Genomic DNA, 16,139 nt, shown 5'->3' with positions numbered 1-16,139 from the left:
CATTTTTGAACGGTAGCGAGGGTCCAACAAGGTGGACAGCCAAAAGTCATCCCTCTGTCTGATAGTTATTATTCGGCTGTCGCTACGCAAGCAACCGAGCATGCTATGGGCCATTTGTGCCAAGGAATGCGAGGGACTCCCTGCCTCCATCTCCACAGCATACTGCCACGGTGCATCTGGGTCCTCTGTCTCCTCCTCCTCTACCAGATGCTCCTGCTCCTCCACTCCTGTCCGCTGAGTGGAAAAACCACCCATTTCACTCAATAATTCCTGAGCACAAATGTCCTCCTCTACCTCCTCCTCTTCTTCCTGTCCTGCCCCCACAGGGGTCATGTGGCGTTGAGATCTGTGCGCCATGTCTACCGCACCCTGACCAGCCATTGTTAGCAGCATTTGTTCCAGGACGTGCAACAGAGGAATGACGTCGTTCATCCCATAGTCCTGCCGACTCACGAATAGCGTGGCCTCCTCAAAGGGCCTGAGCAAGCGGCAGGTGTCACGCATGAGCTGCCAATGGCTGACATCGAAGTTACACAGGGGAGTACCTTTATCCGCTTGTAACATCAGGAAATCGGTGATGGCCTTTCGCTGTTCGTAAAGGAGGTCTACCATGTGTAGGGTTGAATTCCACCTTGTTGCAACGTCGCAGATCAGGCGATGCTGTGGAATTCCGTTCTGCCGCTGCAGCTCAAGGAGGGTGTGCTTTGCGGTGTAGGAATGGCTGAAATGCATGCAAAGTTTACGTGACATTTTAAGGATGTCTTGCAGTGGGATGGTGGATTTTAGGAACCGCTTGACAACCAGATTGAACACGTGAGCCATGCATGGCGCATGGCACAACCTTGCTTGACGCAGAGCAGACACCATGTTCTTTCCGTTGTCGGTCAACATGGTTCCGATTTTCAGTTTGCGCGGAGACAGCCATCTGTCGATTTCTCTGTTCATTACACTGAGAAGTTCCTCCCCTGTGTGACTACGTTCGCCTGGACCTGGCAGCAGCATGAGGAGGCGGTATAGGGGCCCATGGCAGATTAGGGGCCTGGCAGCAGCTATGGGAGGCCCGTAATCTGCCAGCACCCTATGACAAAAAATGGAACACACCAGCAGTGTGTGAGGAGACCTGAAAGTGGCACATGGCAGAGTGTGGCGATGGAGACAACCCACCGACTGTTTTGCTCGCTGCCAAGCTGCCACCCTCTTCTCCTGATGATGCGGAAGCAATAGCCTGATGACGACGAGGCTGCCAAGTGCGATCAGCCTCATCATCATCATCAATTAGGGTCTCCGCCTCACTACTAGCCCCCTCGGCTGCGTGTGGGTCAGGAGACAGACCTGTCTCTAGACCGGCTACCGAGCCACTCTCCTCGCCACTACTTCTTCGCCTGGCTGCTGAAGAGGCGGATGTCTCCCCTCGTTCCTGACCGCCCTCTGTTAGCTCTTCCTCACTGTACTGGATGACACCGGGAGCACTAGCCTCTGGCTGCGAATAGTGCTGCCTCGACCCCTTCCTCTGCTGCCACGTCTGCTCGCTCCTAAAACATTGCCTCCTCTGCCACTCCTCTGCATGTTGTCTGACATACTCTTTAATTAAACGATTCTGTGTCCCTGAGTAACAATTCTGTGTCCCTGAGTAACGTTTCTGTGGCCCTAAGTAACAGTTCTGTGTCCCTCAGTAACAATTCTGTGTCCCTCAGTAACAATTCTGTGTCCCTCAGTAACAATTCTGTGTCCCTCAGTAACAATTCTGTGTCTGTCCCTGAGTAACAATTCTGTGTCTGTCCCTGAGTAACAATTCTGTGTCCCTGAGTAACGTTTCTGTGGCCCTAAGTAACAGTTCTGTGGCCCTCAGTAACAATTCTGTCTGTCCCTGCGTAACAATTCTGTGTCTGTCCCTCAGTAACAATTCTGTGTCCCTGAGTAACAATTCTGTGTCTGTCCCTGAGTAACAATTCTGTGTCTGTCCCTGAGTAACAATTCTGTGGCCCTAAGTAACGGTTCTGTGGCCCTCAGTAACAATTCTGTGTCCCTGAGTAACGTTTCTGTGGCCCTAAGTAACAATTCTGTGGCCCTCAGTAACAATTCTGTGTTTGTCCCTGAGTAACAATTCTGTGGCCCTAAGTAACGGTTCTGTGGCCCTCAGTAACAATTCTGTGTCCCTGAGTAACGTTTCTGTGGCCCTAAGTAACGGTTCTGTGGCCCTCAGTAACAATTCTGTGTCCCTGAGTAACAATTCTGTGTCTGTCCCTGAGTAACAATTCTGTGGCCCTAAGTAACGGTTCTGTGGCCCTCAGCAACAATTCTGTGTCCCTGAGTAACAATTCTGTGGCCCTAAGTAACGGTTCTGTGGCCCTCAGTAACAATTCTGTGTCCCTGAGTAAGAATTCTGTGTCTGTCCCTGAGTAACAATTCTGTGGCCCTAAGTAACGGTTCTGTGGCCCTCAGTAACAATTCTGTGTCCCTGAGTAACGTTTCTGTGGCCCTAAGTAACGGTTCTGTGGCCCTCAGTAACAATTCTGTGTCCCTGAGTAACAATTCTGTGTCTGTCCCTGAGTAACAATTCTGTGGCCCTAAGTAACGGTTCTGTGGCCCTCAGTAACAATTCTGTGTCCCTGAGTAACAATTCTGTGGCCCTAAGTAACGGTTCTGTGGCCCTCAGTAACAATTCTGTGTCCCTGAGTAACGTTTCTGTGGCCCTAAGTAACGGTTCTGTGGCCCTCAGTAACAATTCTGTGTCCCTGAGTAACGTTTCTGTGGCCCTAAGTAACGGTTCTGTGGCCCTCAGTAACAATTCTGTGTCCCTGAGTAACGGTTCTGTGGCCCTAAGTAACGGTTCTGTGGCCCTCAGTAACAATTCTGTGTCCCTGAGTAACAATTCTGTGTCTGTCCCTGAGTAACAATTCTGTGGCCCTAAGTAACGGTTCTGTGGCCCTCAGTAACAATTCTGTGGCCCTGAGTAACAATTCTGTGGCCCTAAGTAACGGTTCTGTGGCCCTCAGTAACAATTCTGTGTCCCTGAGTAACAATTCTGTGTCTGTCCCTGAGTAACAATTCTGTGGCCCTAAGTAACGGTTCTGTGGCCCTCAGTAACAATTCTGTGTCCCTGAGTAACAATTCTGTGGCCCTAAGTAACGGTTCTGTGGCCCTCAGTAACAATTCTGTGTCCCTGAGTAACGGTTCTGTGGTCCTCAGTAACAATTCTGTGTCCCTGAGTAACAATTCTGTGTCTGTCCCTGAGTAACAATTCTGTGTCCCTGAGTAACGTTTCTGTGGCCCTAAGTAACGGTTCTGTGGCCCTCAGTAACAATTCTGTGTCCCTGAGTAACAATTCTGTGTCTGTCCCTGAGTAACAATTCTGTGGCCCTAAGTAACGCTTCTGTGGCCCTCAGTAACAATTCTGTGTCCCTGAGTAACAATTCTGTGTCTGTCCCTGAGTAACAATTCTGTGGCCCTAAGTAACGGTTCTGTGGCCCTCAGTAACAATTCTGTGTCCCTCAGTAACAATTCTGTGTCTGTCCCTGAGTAACAATTCTGTGGCCCTAAGTAACGGTTCTGTGGCCCTCAGTAACAATTCTGTGTCCCTGAGTAACGTTTCTGTGGCCCTAAGTAACAATTCTGTGGCCCTCAGTAACAATTCTGTGTCTGTCCCTGAGTAACAATTCTGTGGCCCTAAGTAATGGTTCTGTGGCCCTCAGTAACAATTCTGTGTCCCTGAGTAACGTTTCTGTGGCCCTAAGTAACAATTCTGTGGCCCTCAGTAAGAATTCTGTGTCTGTCCCTGAGTAACAATTCTGTGGCCCTAAGTAACGGTTCTGTGGCCCTCAGTAACAATTCTGTGTCCCTGAGTAACGTTTCTGTGGCCCTAAGTAACAATTCTGTGGCCCTCAGTAACAATTCTGTGTCTGTCCCTGAGTAACAATTCTGTGGCCCTAAGTAACGGTTCTGTGGCCCTCAGTAACAATTCTGTGTCCCTGAGTAACGTTTCTGTGGCCCTAAGTAACGGTTCTGTGGCCCTCAGTAACAATTCTGTGTCCCTGAGTAACAATTCTGTGTCTGTCCCTGAGTAACAATTCTGTGGCCCTAAGTAACGGTTCTGTGGCCCTCAGTAACAATTCTGTGTCCCTGAGTAACAATTCTGTGGCCCTAAGTAACAGTTCTGTGGCCCTCAGTAACAATTCTGTGTCCCTCAGTAACAATTCTGTGTCTGTCCCTGAGTAACAATTCTGTGGCCCTAAGTAACGGTTCTGTGGCCCTCAGTAACAATTCTGTGTCCCTGAGTAACGTTTCTGTGGCCCTAAGTAACAATTCTGTGGCCCTCAGTAACAATTCTGTGTCTGTCCCTGAGTAACAATTCTGTGGCCCTAAGTAACGGTTCTGTGGCCCTCAGTAACAATTCTGTGTCCCTGAGTAACGTTTCTGTGGCCCTAAGTAACAATTCTGTGGCCCTCAGTAACAATTCTGTGTCTGTCCCTGAGTAATGTTTCTGTGGCCCTAAGTAACGGTTCTATGGCCCTCAGTAACAATTCTGTGTCCCTGAGTAACGTTTCTGTGGCCCTAAGTAACAATTCTGTGGCCCTCAGTAACAATTCTGTGTCTGTCCCTGAGTAACAATTCTGTGGCCCTAAGTAACGGTTCTGTGGCCCTCAGTAACAATTCTGTGTCCCTGAGTAACAATTCTGTGGCCCTAAGTAACGGTTCTGTGGCCCTCAGTAACAATTCTGTGTCCCTGAGTAACAATTCTGTGTCCCTGAGTAACGTTTCTGTGTCCCTAAGTAACAATTCTGTGGCCCTCAGTAACAATTCTGTGTCTGTTCCTGAGTAACAATTCTGTGGCCCTAACTAACGTTTCTGTGGCCCTCAGTAACAATTCTGTGGCCCTGAGTAACGTTTCTGTGGCCCTAAGTAACAATTCTGTGGCCCTCAGTAACAATTCTGTCTGTCCCTGAGTAACAATTCTGTGGCCCTAACTAGCGTTTCTGTGGCCCTAAGTAACGATTCTGTGGCCCTCACTAACAATTCTGTGTCCCTGAGTAATGTTTCTCTGTCCCTAAGTAACGTTTCTCTGTCCCTAAGTAATGTTTCTCTGTCCCCAAGTAACGTTTCTGTGGCCCTAACTCTGTCCCTAATACAGAGTGGTCTGCCTCTCTTGAATGACTGGAGGCAAATGAAGAATTCTAAAATGGCCGCCATTTATAGCTCGACCATTACACAGTGCTGGCTGCTGATTGGCTAATGCGATCACATGTCATTAAGGAATGCATTATGGGTCAGCGCGCCTTGTCTGCGCGCCTTTCCAGACATCCCCGCTCCGTCGCCGCACATGTCCGCCGCCATTTTAGGAAAAATAGTAGGCTATTTTTCGGATTCGGCGCGAATCGAAAATTTTCCAATATTCGAAACGAATTCCACTTCGCCTACTTCGATTCGCTCATCTCTAATTGTGATAATCATGTTCACTGATTCCATCCTGAAAGCTGGAGGTTTTATGAAGGAATTCAGGTATTTGAGATCTAATACCGGTCTGAACTCGCCTGATACCTTTGGTACAAGAAATAAGGGGGAGTATACCCCCATTCCTCTCCCCCAAGCCAGTACTAGAACAATAGCTTTGGCAGCCAACAATTCTACGTAATTGTACAGATAAGCAGCCTTTTCCTGGGAAGAGGGGATTCTGGTCTCCACAAAATGAACCTGCAGAAGTTTGCTGGAAAATTTGATCCGATATCCTATTTGAATAACATCCGAAACCCATTCGTACATCACTGATTCCGTCCAAACATTTCTGAAATGGGCCAATCTTGCCCCTACCTGAGATGTTTGATGGGACAAACCTTCAGAAGCTCTTCTCTGTGGGCTTGGCATTCTGCCTTGCCTTGGACTTGGGTCCCTTAGTGAAGGAGGACTGAACGGACCTCCAGGAGGGTCTGAAATACTCCCCTCTAGGTCTGTAAGACTTTGCATCTTTAAACTGATCCTTCGATCTCTTATTTGTACAAAAGGAATGGTGCTGCCTTCTTCTCTCCTAGTGCAATATTCCTGACTTGTTCCCTGAGACTCTGTGAATGGCCTCCTCGAGGGTCTTTCCAAATAGCATTTTACCCACGAAGGGAATAGAGCAAAGGCCTTGTTTCGATGCATTATCAGCAGACCAGTGCTTTAACCACAGAGCTCTGAGAGCTGTCACTGAATGAGCTCTGAGCTTAGCTGTCAGGGATCCTGTCGGCGTGCAGTGGTGCAACAGGTCCCCCCGAGTCACGGCGGTGCGAATTCTCAGGTGAGGGAGCGTGCGGCCGCGCATGCGCAATAGATTGGAAAACTCACGCATGCGCAGTAAGCACACGTCGCATCAGGCGGGCTATTTAAACCTGCTAAGTAGTAAAATCATTGCCTTCTGGGCTACTACATTCCTGCACATATTCCTGATCCTGATACCTGTATTCTGCATTACCTGACCAAGAAAGAACTCCGCTTGCACTGACCCCGGCTATCCCTGACCTGCTCCTTTTGTACTTTATCTGCACGCTTGATATTGACCCGGCTTGTCTGACCCTACTACATTATCCTGCCTGCACCTGCCCCTGACCTGCATATTGTCGGCCACCATACTCACCTGCCGCTGCACCCATGGTTCTGCATCTGGCCTGAATCCGGATCACCGCCATACCTGTCTGCTACTGCATCCACGCACTGGTGCCCGGTCCCAAATCCGCATCCTGACTGCTGCCACAGCTGCTTGCTGCTGAACCTACGTTCCTGCAGCTGCACCTGGCTTGTGTCCGGATTTCCTGGGTCCCCAGCTACCTGCCATCAGCTTCAGATCTACACGGCACTCCTGTCACTCCTGGCTCTGCACCCTCTGTTCCCACTATCAGGGGCTCCGAGCGGGAGTTGTAAGAGGACGCTCTCTCTCCGCGTCAGGCTCCCCAACCAGGTACATGACAGTACCAGAAGGCCATGTCGGAGCCTGAGAGAGGGATGTCTCCTCTGGAAGAAATCTGCCAACACATTGCAGCACTAACACAAGCTGTCAAAGGCCTGCAAGAGGGGTACAACCACCTGGAGGACCGCTTTCAGGCCCTATCTCCACCGGCATCCGCTGCTAGCATCTCCGCTCCACCCCCTCCAACTGCCACTCCAGGAGCCATGGCAAGTCCCACTGTGATGATATTGCCTCCTGAGCCTAGGGTACCTACGCCCGAGAGATTTTCTGGCGACCGCCATAAATTCAGGGCCTTCCGAAATGCGTGTGAGCTATATTTTGCGTTGCAACCTCACACCTTCTCTCTAAAAGCAAACAAAGTGGGATTTGTGATCTCCCTTCTCCAGAGCAAACCCCAAGCATGGGCCCACCATTTAATGGAGAAGGCAGATGCCAAACTGTCTTCCCTAGACAGTTTCTTTGAAGCTATGGCACAGCTTTATGATGACCCCCCGCGATCTGCGTCTGCAGAAGCTGCGCTACATTCTCTCCAGCAGGGTCGCAGGGCAGCTGAGGGCTATGTAACAGAGTTCCAGCGCTGGAGTGCTGATACCAGTTGGAATGACGCTGCCCTACGTTATCAATTTCGCTTAGGTCTTGCCGAACCCCTGAAAGACGAGTTAGCTCGAGTTGGAGTACCTAGTACCTTGGGAGGAACTTATCAAGCTGACTATTCAAATTGACCGGGGAACGAAGGCTGGAAAGATCTGCAGGTCAAGTTCGTCCCACATGGATGCTGCCCAGGGTACCACCTCCAACAAGCAAGGCACCAACCAGTTCTGCCACAACCAGTTCTTACGGGTCTGAGCCCATTCAAATAGGGTTGCTATGAACCACCCTCACTCTGGAAAAATGGCAACGCCGCCGACAGGGCAACTTATGCCTCTACTGTGGAGAACCCGGGCACTATGTGCGAAACTGCCCTGCAAAATCAAAATCTCTGACCACCCTGCCTGCTAAAATACCTGCTGTCAACCCTGCTCAGCTCACCATCTCTGTTTTGTTTCAGCTTTCGGGAAGAACTTTACCAGTAACCGCTATAATTGACTCTGGAGCCTGCAGTTGCTTCATTGACACAATTTTTGTTCATCAACATCAGATACCCTTATGGGCCAAAACGCAGAGACTGACAGTATTTCTGGCTGATGGATCCAACATTAAATCTGGGGCAGTCACACAGGAAACGATTCCACTCCCCGTGATAATATCTCCATCTGGTCACAAGAAACTATTACGTCTAGATGTCATTTCATCACCACTATTTCCTGTCATCCCGGGGATTCCATGGTTACAGGCCCATAACCCTGGCATAAATTGGGTATCCGGTAAAGTGGACTTTAAATCAGCCTACTGCCATGAGCACTGCTTCCCTCAAGTTACTGCTCCATCCGGGCCCCTGCTGTGCATGGAAAATGATACCGAAGTAGGCCAGTTAGTTCCGACAGCATATCACGACTTTCTAGACGTCTTCAGCAAACGTGGTGCAGACAGCCTTCCACCTCACAGGCCTTACAATTGCCCAATTGAACTGCTACCAGGAGCTGAGATTCCCTTCGTCATCAGAGCGTGAGTTGGAAGCATTAAAGGATTACATTGATGATAATCTTAAAAAGGGGTTCATCCGCCCCTCTACTTCTCCAGCTGGAGCAGGGGTCTTCTTTGTCGAAAAGAAAGACCATTCCCTCCGTCCATGTGTGGACTACCAGGAATTAAATAATATCACGGTAAAGAATAGGTACCCTCTGCCACTAATCCCAGAACTCTTCCAGAGGCTCAGAGCAGTGACAGTATTCACCAAACTAGACCTAAGAGGGGCCTACAACCTTGTAAGGATCAGAGAAGGGGACGAGTGGAAAAAAGCCTTCAGTACCAGATTCGGGCATTACGAATACTTAGTTATGCCCTTTGGGCTATGCAATGCTCCAGCAACCTTCCAGCATCTGGTGAATGACATCTTCAGGGATTTCTTAGACGTTTTCGTGATCGTAAATCTTGATGATATTCTGATCTTTTCTGCTTCCATCGAGCTTCACCGGGGTCATGTGCAAAGGGTCCTTGGTCGCCTCCGACTACATGGACTTTATGCTAAACCTGAGTAATGTGAGTTTGAACACCAGAGCATTCAGTTCCTGGGACTAATTATATCCATGAAAGGCTTCAAGATGGACCCCCAGAAAGTTTCTGCCATACTAGAATGGCCTGCACCAGCTGATAAGAAAGGAGTTCAGCGCTTCATAGGCTTTGCCAATTTTTATAGAAGATTAATCAGAGGATTCTCGGCCATCATCACACCGATTACGCAACTGACCAAAAAGGAAATCCGATTCCATTGGACACCTGAAGCTCAAGATGCTTTTGAATCTTTAAATTGACTTTTTACATCAGCGCCCATACTAAGCCATGCAGACCCAGTACTACCCTTTGTGGTAGAAGTAGATGCCTTAGAAAATGCTGTTGGGGCCGTCCTATCACAGCGAAAGGGTCTAAAACTTCTACTTTACCCTGTTGCTTTCTTTTCCAGGAAATTATCTCTGGCGGAGAGAAATTACGATGTAGGGGATCGGGAATTACTGGCCCTCAAATCCGCCTTGGAGGAATGGAGATACCTGTTAGAAGGCGCAGCACATCCCATCCTAATCTACACTGATCACAAAAATCTGGAATACCTAAAGACGGCAAAACGTCTAAAATCCTGACAAGCCAGGTGGGCGCTTTTCTTTTCTCGATTCAGCTTCCACATTACCTACAGACCAGGCTCCAAGAATGTCAAACCAGATGCCCTGTCTAGAATGTTTGACGATCCGAGGGATCCACCTAGCCCGGATACAGTGCTCTCAACAGGTAACTTCTGCCTCTTACAACCTGATCTTTTTTCACAGATCCAGCAGGCATCTTTTGGGGATCCTTCTCCTCCAGGAGTAACCCTGTCCTCCAGAGAAGGATTACTATGGTCAGGAGACAGAATTTTTGCACCTGAAGCCACCCGACTGACACTTTTAGGGCTATGGCATGATCACCCGCTGGCAGGACATTTCGGGGTCCACAAGACCCCAGGCTTAGCACAGCATCTGTTCTGGTGGCCTGAGTGGGAGAAGGATTGCAAGGCCTATGTGAACTCCTGTTACACATGCATCCAGAACAAGGGCAATAAGAGCAAGTCCTGGGGATTATTGAGGCCTCTACCAGTTCCTGACTGTCCTTGGAAGATGATATCGATGGATTTAATTGTGGAGATACCTCCATCTGAAGGATATTCAGCTATCTTTGTTATAGTGGATCAGTTTTCCAAGATGGCCTACTTCATTGCCTTGAAAGGAGTACCATCTGCAGCGGAAGCAGCCCAAGTCTTTATTAAGGAGGTAGTGAGGCTCCATGGTGTTCCAGGAAACATCGTTTTGGATCGAGGGGTGCAGTTCACCTCAAAATTTTGGAGAGCTTTTGTGAGAAATTGAGAGTGGGACTTTTGCTTTTTCTGCCTATCACCCCCAGACAGAAAGAACCAACCAGACCTTGGAGCAATATATTCGATGTTTTACCGTACATCCTTCTTTCAAGATGGCTGGGTATCACTTTTACCCTTGGCGGAATTTGCCTACAATAACTCAAGACACTCGGCCACAGGACAATCTCCCTTCTTCTCGAACTATGGATTTTACCCTGCATTTATTTCTAATTTAATACCTGAATCAGCGATCCCAGCAGTCCAGGATATCTCTGAATTCTTACAGCAGAATAGCAAAATGCTACAGGAAACAATCTCAAAGGCTCGGCTAGATAATAAGAAGTTCTTTGACAGAAAAAGGAAAGGAGACCTGGTCCTGGAACTGGGACAAGAGGTATGGTTGTCAACAGCCAATCTAAGATTAACCTGTCCCTCAAAAATTTGGGCCCAAAATTCGTGGGTCCTTTTCCTGTAAAGAGGAGGATCAATGATGTAGCATATGAGCTCATATTACCAGACTCCCTAAAGATTCATCCTGTATTCTATGTGTCACTACTCAAGACTGCACTCTCTAACCCTTTCCCAGGTCGGGAATTGGGGCCACCTGGACCAGTAATCGTCGACGGCGAAGAAGAATATGAAGTTGAAACCATTGTTAACTGCAGGAAGAGGAGGAACCAACTCCAATATCTGATTAAATAGAAAGGGTATGGTCCTGAAGATAATTCTTGGGAGCTGGAGTCTAACATCCATGCCAAAGAGTTAATCGAGGCATTTAAGCGCAGGCATCCAGAGAAGATGGCCCAGTTGGGCATCCGGAGGCTGCCCTTAGGGAGGGGGCACTGTCAGGGATCCTGTCGCCGTGCAGCGGTGCGACAGCGACTGGTCCCCCCGAGTCGCGGTGGTGCGAGTGCGCAGGTGTGGGAGCGTGCGGCCGTGCATGCGCAGTAGCACAGAAAACCCGCGCATGTGCAGTAAGCGCACACGTCACGTCAGGCGGGCCATTTAAACCTGCTTAGTAGTAAAATCATTGCCTTCTGGGCTACTACGTTCCTGCACATATTCCTGATCCTGATACCTGTATTCTGCATTACCTGACCAAGAAAGAACTCCGCCTGCACTGACCATTCGCTTGCCTGCTCCTTTTGTACTTTATCTACCCGCTTGATACTGACCCGGCTTGTCTGACCCTGCTACATTATCTTGCCTGCACCTGACGTGCATATTGTTGGCTACCATACTCACCTGCCGCTGCAGCCACGGTTCTGCATCTGGCCTGCATCCAGATCACCGCCATACCTGTCTGCTACTGCATCCATGCACAGGTGCACCGAACATGATGGGAAGCTGACACTGCAGACTGTGAAATTTCATCCATGGAATATCTTCTTGATGTTTTCTGAGATCTTCCCGAAAGCCTGCAAAAGTAATCTGCTACTGCCTTTTTAATTGGATTTAACTTTCCGAGATTCTGCTTCTTTATATTGCACTGCATCTTTAAGGCAAGAAGCACACACCAATTTTGGAGGTAGAGCTGGCACTGAACAGGCCCAGCACAAATTCTCGTGCGCGCATGATGGAGGAGCCTCTTGAGAGAAGTCCGTGCCTTCATGTTGCTGGTGTGCTCTCCTTCTGCGAGAAATTCTTGATTTGTCGGTGACCTTTCTTCCCAGAACCTCCTGGTGACTTTTGTGAGCAACTGTGGAAGGCACCACTGATGGACTTTTATTCCGTGCTGGGCTCTTCTTCCTGCAAAAGAGAGGATGCACTCTTTAAAAAAAAAAAAAAAAAAAGGGTTGCCAGAACCCAAATAATGACAAATAAAAAAAACCTTGTTCTTTCTAGCATAAAGAACACACAAAATAAATAACCTTTCAGACGTTTGCTTCGGTGTTCTGGCTGGTGGCGTGGAGGAACTCATGATGACACTAAAAAAAAACAAAATAAAAGAGAGCATATGAAAAACACAGCACAGAAAGAAGCTGACATTGACAGTACCTCAGAAGGAACCATGGACTTACTGGGACAGTTGGAACTTGAAGCCAGCAGTAAGAGATCAGGAGGCTTCAAGTCTATGTGAAGTCTCCACAGATGACAGGAGCAGAGAAGGAAGCTGCATTTAAATCTCCCGCCCAGAAGCCTAAGTGAGGAGCTGAAAGCTTCCTGACTGCTGCCTAGCAACCAGAAAGTCCAAGCCACTCACACCTCCTGCTGCAGCCAATGAGGCAGCCTGAAACCCAATCAGCTGCCTGTCTCCGAGTCTCTGAAGCAATTGCCCCTCACCTGTGAGCCATGAGGTAGCAGGAGGACAGCAAGTCCCAGCCCGCCCAGCCATAATGGATGAAATAGAAAGGAAAGGGAGAAAGGTAAGCACATCCACACCTGCCAGCCACAATCTGGAGCAGTTTATGCTCCTAACAGCCTCCTTGCCTGAGCACTCAGGGCACCCACCAAATAGGAGCCTTGCACCTGCGTGGGGGATTAGTTTAGATTTATGGGCTAGTTATGGGTTGTCCTGGAGAGGTCAGGAGGGTGGAGCTGAACTGTAGCAGGCTGACATGAAGAGGTCCAGGAAAAACATATATATATGATTTATATATTATATATTAATTTGACACTAATACAATACAATTTTTCATTTACTATATCATATATTGTGATATAATCATCATCCTTGTCCCCATAACCATCACTATTTTTATCCCTGTGAAAGTCTAAGAAAAAAATGAATTTCACTCAAATGAATAAAAGTGTAGGCTTTACTGAACTGAAAAACTATCTTGTCAGCAGGACTGATTGGATCATGCACCTCCAACATGAGCCCATCTCTGCTATCCTTCTTACACATTCAGGCCCGGAACCTGACTGCACACTGAACTTTGCTTGTTTAAAGCTTGTTTGCCTGAGGGAGCTAAAAAAGAAGTAATGTATGTCCTTCACATCTGCTTCAAAGCTCAGTGCTATAAACAAAAAAATAAATAAAAGCAGAGTACTTTTTTTTTATTCTAAAATGTAAGCTCTGAAATTTTGATAACAGAACACTATATACAAAATAGATTAAAATGTGTTTAAGTATGATAAACAAATAAAGATGCCATCATTTCTTACAACTGTTTGAAAAAATATGAATAATATTAGTAACTGTGCTATACTACCCTATAAGCTAAGATCTAGGTATCTTAAGGTAAATTGGTCAGAAAATGTAACAATGCTGTTGGCAGTTACTGCCACTGGCTAACTCTCCATTTTTGTATTTACAGTTTGTGGATGACTTCACTAGAGATGCCACCACAGAATAAAAATCAGTTCTAGTGGTTTCTCTTATTATGGCTATCCATATTAATGCTGGGCATAAACGATGCGAAAATCATTTGATATCGCTTTCGAAAAACAAAACAATGTTAGGCAGTTCCAAAGATACTACCATCATGTAGAGACCAAATTTTGAAAGATAAATCGTTCAATGGACGTAAATTAATTGGCTTATCATTCGATTTGGTCACATTAGAAAGGAAATTGTGGAATAAAATTGACCTTTAGATGTCCTTTCGTTGTATGCCCCCTTTGTGTGCTGTAAATGTATTCATTGCAGACAGATCTATCTGTGCCTCTTTGTCAGCATCAACATAGTATCCTGCTAGATGAATGTATATTTGAGCTTATGCAGATGAAAGATAATTGAATCTGTTTTTTATGTTAAAACAAGTTTGTTTACTTCCAGGTTAAAGTTTTCTTGCACATGTGCACCAAAAATCTAGCGATTTATGTGAAAGCCACTAACCTTACAAATTTTGTTTATTCAATAAAAATATTTTTATATTTTCAATTGATTTTTGGGCTTTGAAAATTTGAAAACAATTATTGTTTGTCATCCACTAACTATTAGAAAATTGGCCGAGCATTCAAATCATTCGAAATTTGAGTGAAATTTTGTGTATGGCTAACATAAACGTTTGACAGGTTTAAAATGAGGTGTTTTTGACAATCTTTGGCCACTGACATAATTCATTATGATAATACAGGATTTATTTAGAGCCAACAGTTTACGCAGCACTTTACAACATAACGAAAGAGTACAATTACAATACAGTTTAATACAGGAGGAATCAGAGGACCCTGCTCATTAGAGCTTACAATCTAAGAGGGAGGGTCAGGAGATGCAAAAGGTAATAACTTTACTAAATACACCTACAGTTGTTAGGTAGGGCAGGATAGGCCTCTCTGAAGAGATGAGTTTTCAGTGATCATCTAAAGTGGACAGAGTAGGAGATTGTCAGATACACTGTCAGATACACTGGGGTAGGGAGTTCCGGAGGATGGGAGAGGCTATGGAGAAGTCCTGGAGGTGAGCATGGGAGTAGGTGACAGCTAGAGCAGGAGGTCTTGGGAGGAATGACGAGAATGATTTGGTTGGTGTTTTGAGATGAGGCTAATGATGTAGCTGGGGGCCTAGTTATGGATGGCTTTGTAAGTTGTTGTTAGTAACTTGAACTTAATGTTTTGGGTAAGCAGAAGCCAGTGGAGAGATCGAAAGAGAGGGGTAGCAGACACCGAGCGATTAGTGAGGTGGATGAGTCTGGCTGCAGCATTCATGATGGGATGAAGAGGGGATATACTATGTAAAGGTAAGTCAGTGAGGAGGGAGTTGCAATAGTCCAGTTGGGAGATAACCAGGGAGTGAGTTATAAGCTTTGTGGTGTCATTGGTTAGGAATGGGCTTATTTTGGATATGTTGCGGAGGTTGAGGCAGCAAGTTTTGGACAGTGATTGGATGTGGGGCTTTATACCCAGAACTTTGGAATGCAGGGACAGGTTGACAGTTGAGCTGTTGATTTTGATGGAGAAGTCAGGGGAAGGGGCATGTGGGGAAGGAAATATTATGAGCTCAGTTTTGAATAGATTGATTTTCAGGAAGTGGTGTGATATGCAGGCTGATATGTCTGTTAGTAGCTTAGTGATGATTGAGGGGGCTGATCGAGTGAGCTGAGGGGTAGAAAGATAGATATGGGTGTCATCAGCATAGAAATGGCATTGAAAGTCATGGGAGGCAATCAACTAACCCAGGGAGGAAGTGTAGCTTGAGATTAGGAGACATCCAAAAATGGAACCTTGGGGAACCCAAACGGAGAAAGGAAGAGGATTTGTAAGTAACACTAAAGGTGCGACGGGATAAGTAGGTTGAGAACCAGCAAAGAGTACAGTCATGAAGACAAAAGGAGTAGAGTTTATTGAGGAGGAGGGAGTGGTCTACTGTGTCAAAGGCAGCAGAGAGGTCCAGGAGTAGTACAGAATAGTGTCCATTGGATTGAGCCGTGAATGAATTGTTTGTGAGTTTAAGAACAGTTTCCATGGAGTGTTGAGGGCGAAATCCGGACTGAAGGTGATCAAGAAGCTTGTTCTCAGTGAGATGGTCACTCAGTTGGTAGTAGACCAGGCATTCAAGGAGTTTGGAGGAAAAAGGAAGTAAGGAGATGGGGCATAGGTTGTCAAGATTGGTGGGGTTTAATGAGGGCTTTTCAAGTATGGGTGTGACTAGTGCATGTTTTAAACAGTGGGGAATGATGCTGGAAGTGAGAGATTGAAGAAGTGAGTTTGAGAGTGCAGAGCAGAGCTAGATGGTGACTCTAGCATTTTTAGGGAACAGCCTCCAGGGGGCAGGTGATTAGGTGGGCGTTAGAAAAAAGTTTAGTAACCTTGTCTATAGTAGTGGCGCTGAATGAG

Source organism: Staurois parvus, unplaced genomic scaffold, assembly GCF_062004578.1.
Source record: "Staurois parvus isolate SC_StPar_1 unplaced genomic scaffold, SC_StPar_1.0 ptg000056l, whole genome shotgun sequence".
Classification (NCBI taxonomy): domain Eukaryota; kingdom Metazoa; phylum Chordata; class Amphibia; order Anura; family Ranidae; genus Staurois; species Staurois parvus.
Note: the sequence above shows the minus strand (reverse complement) of the source record.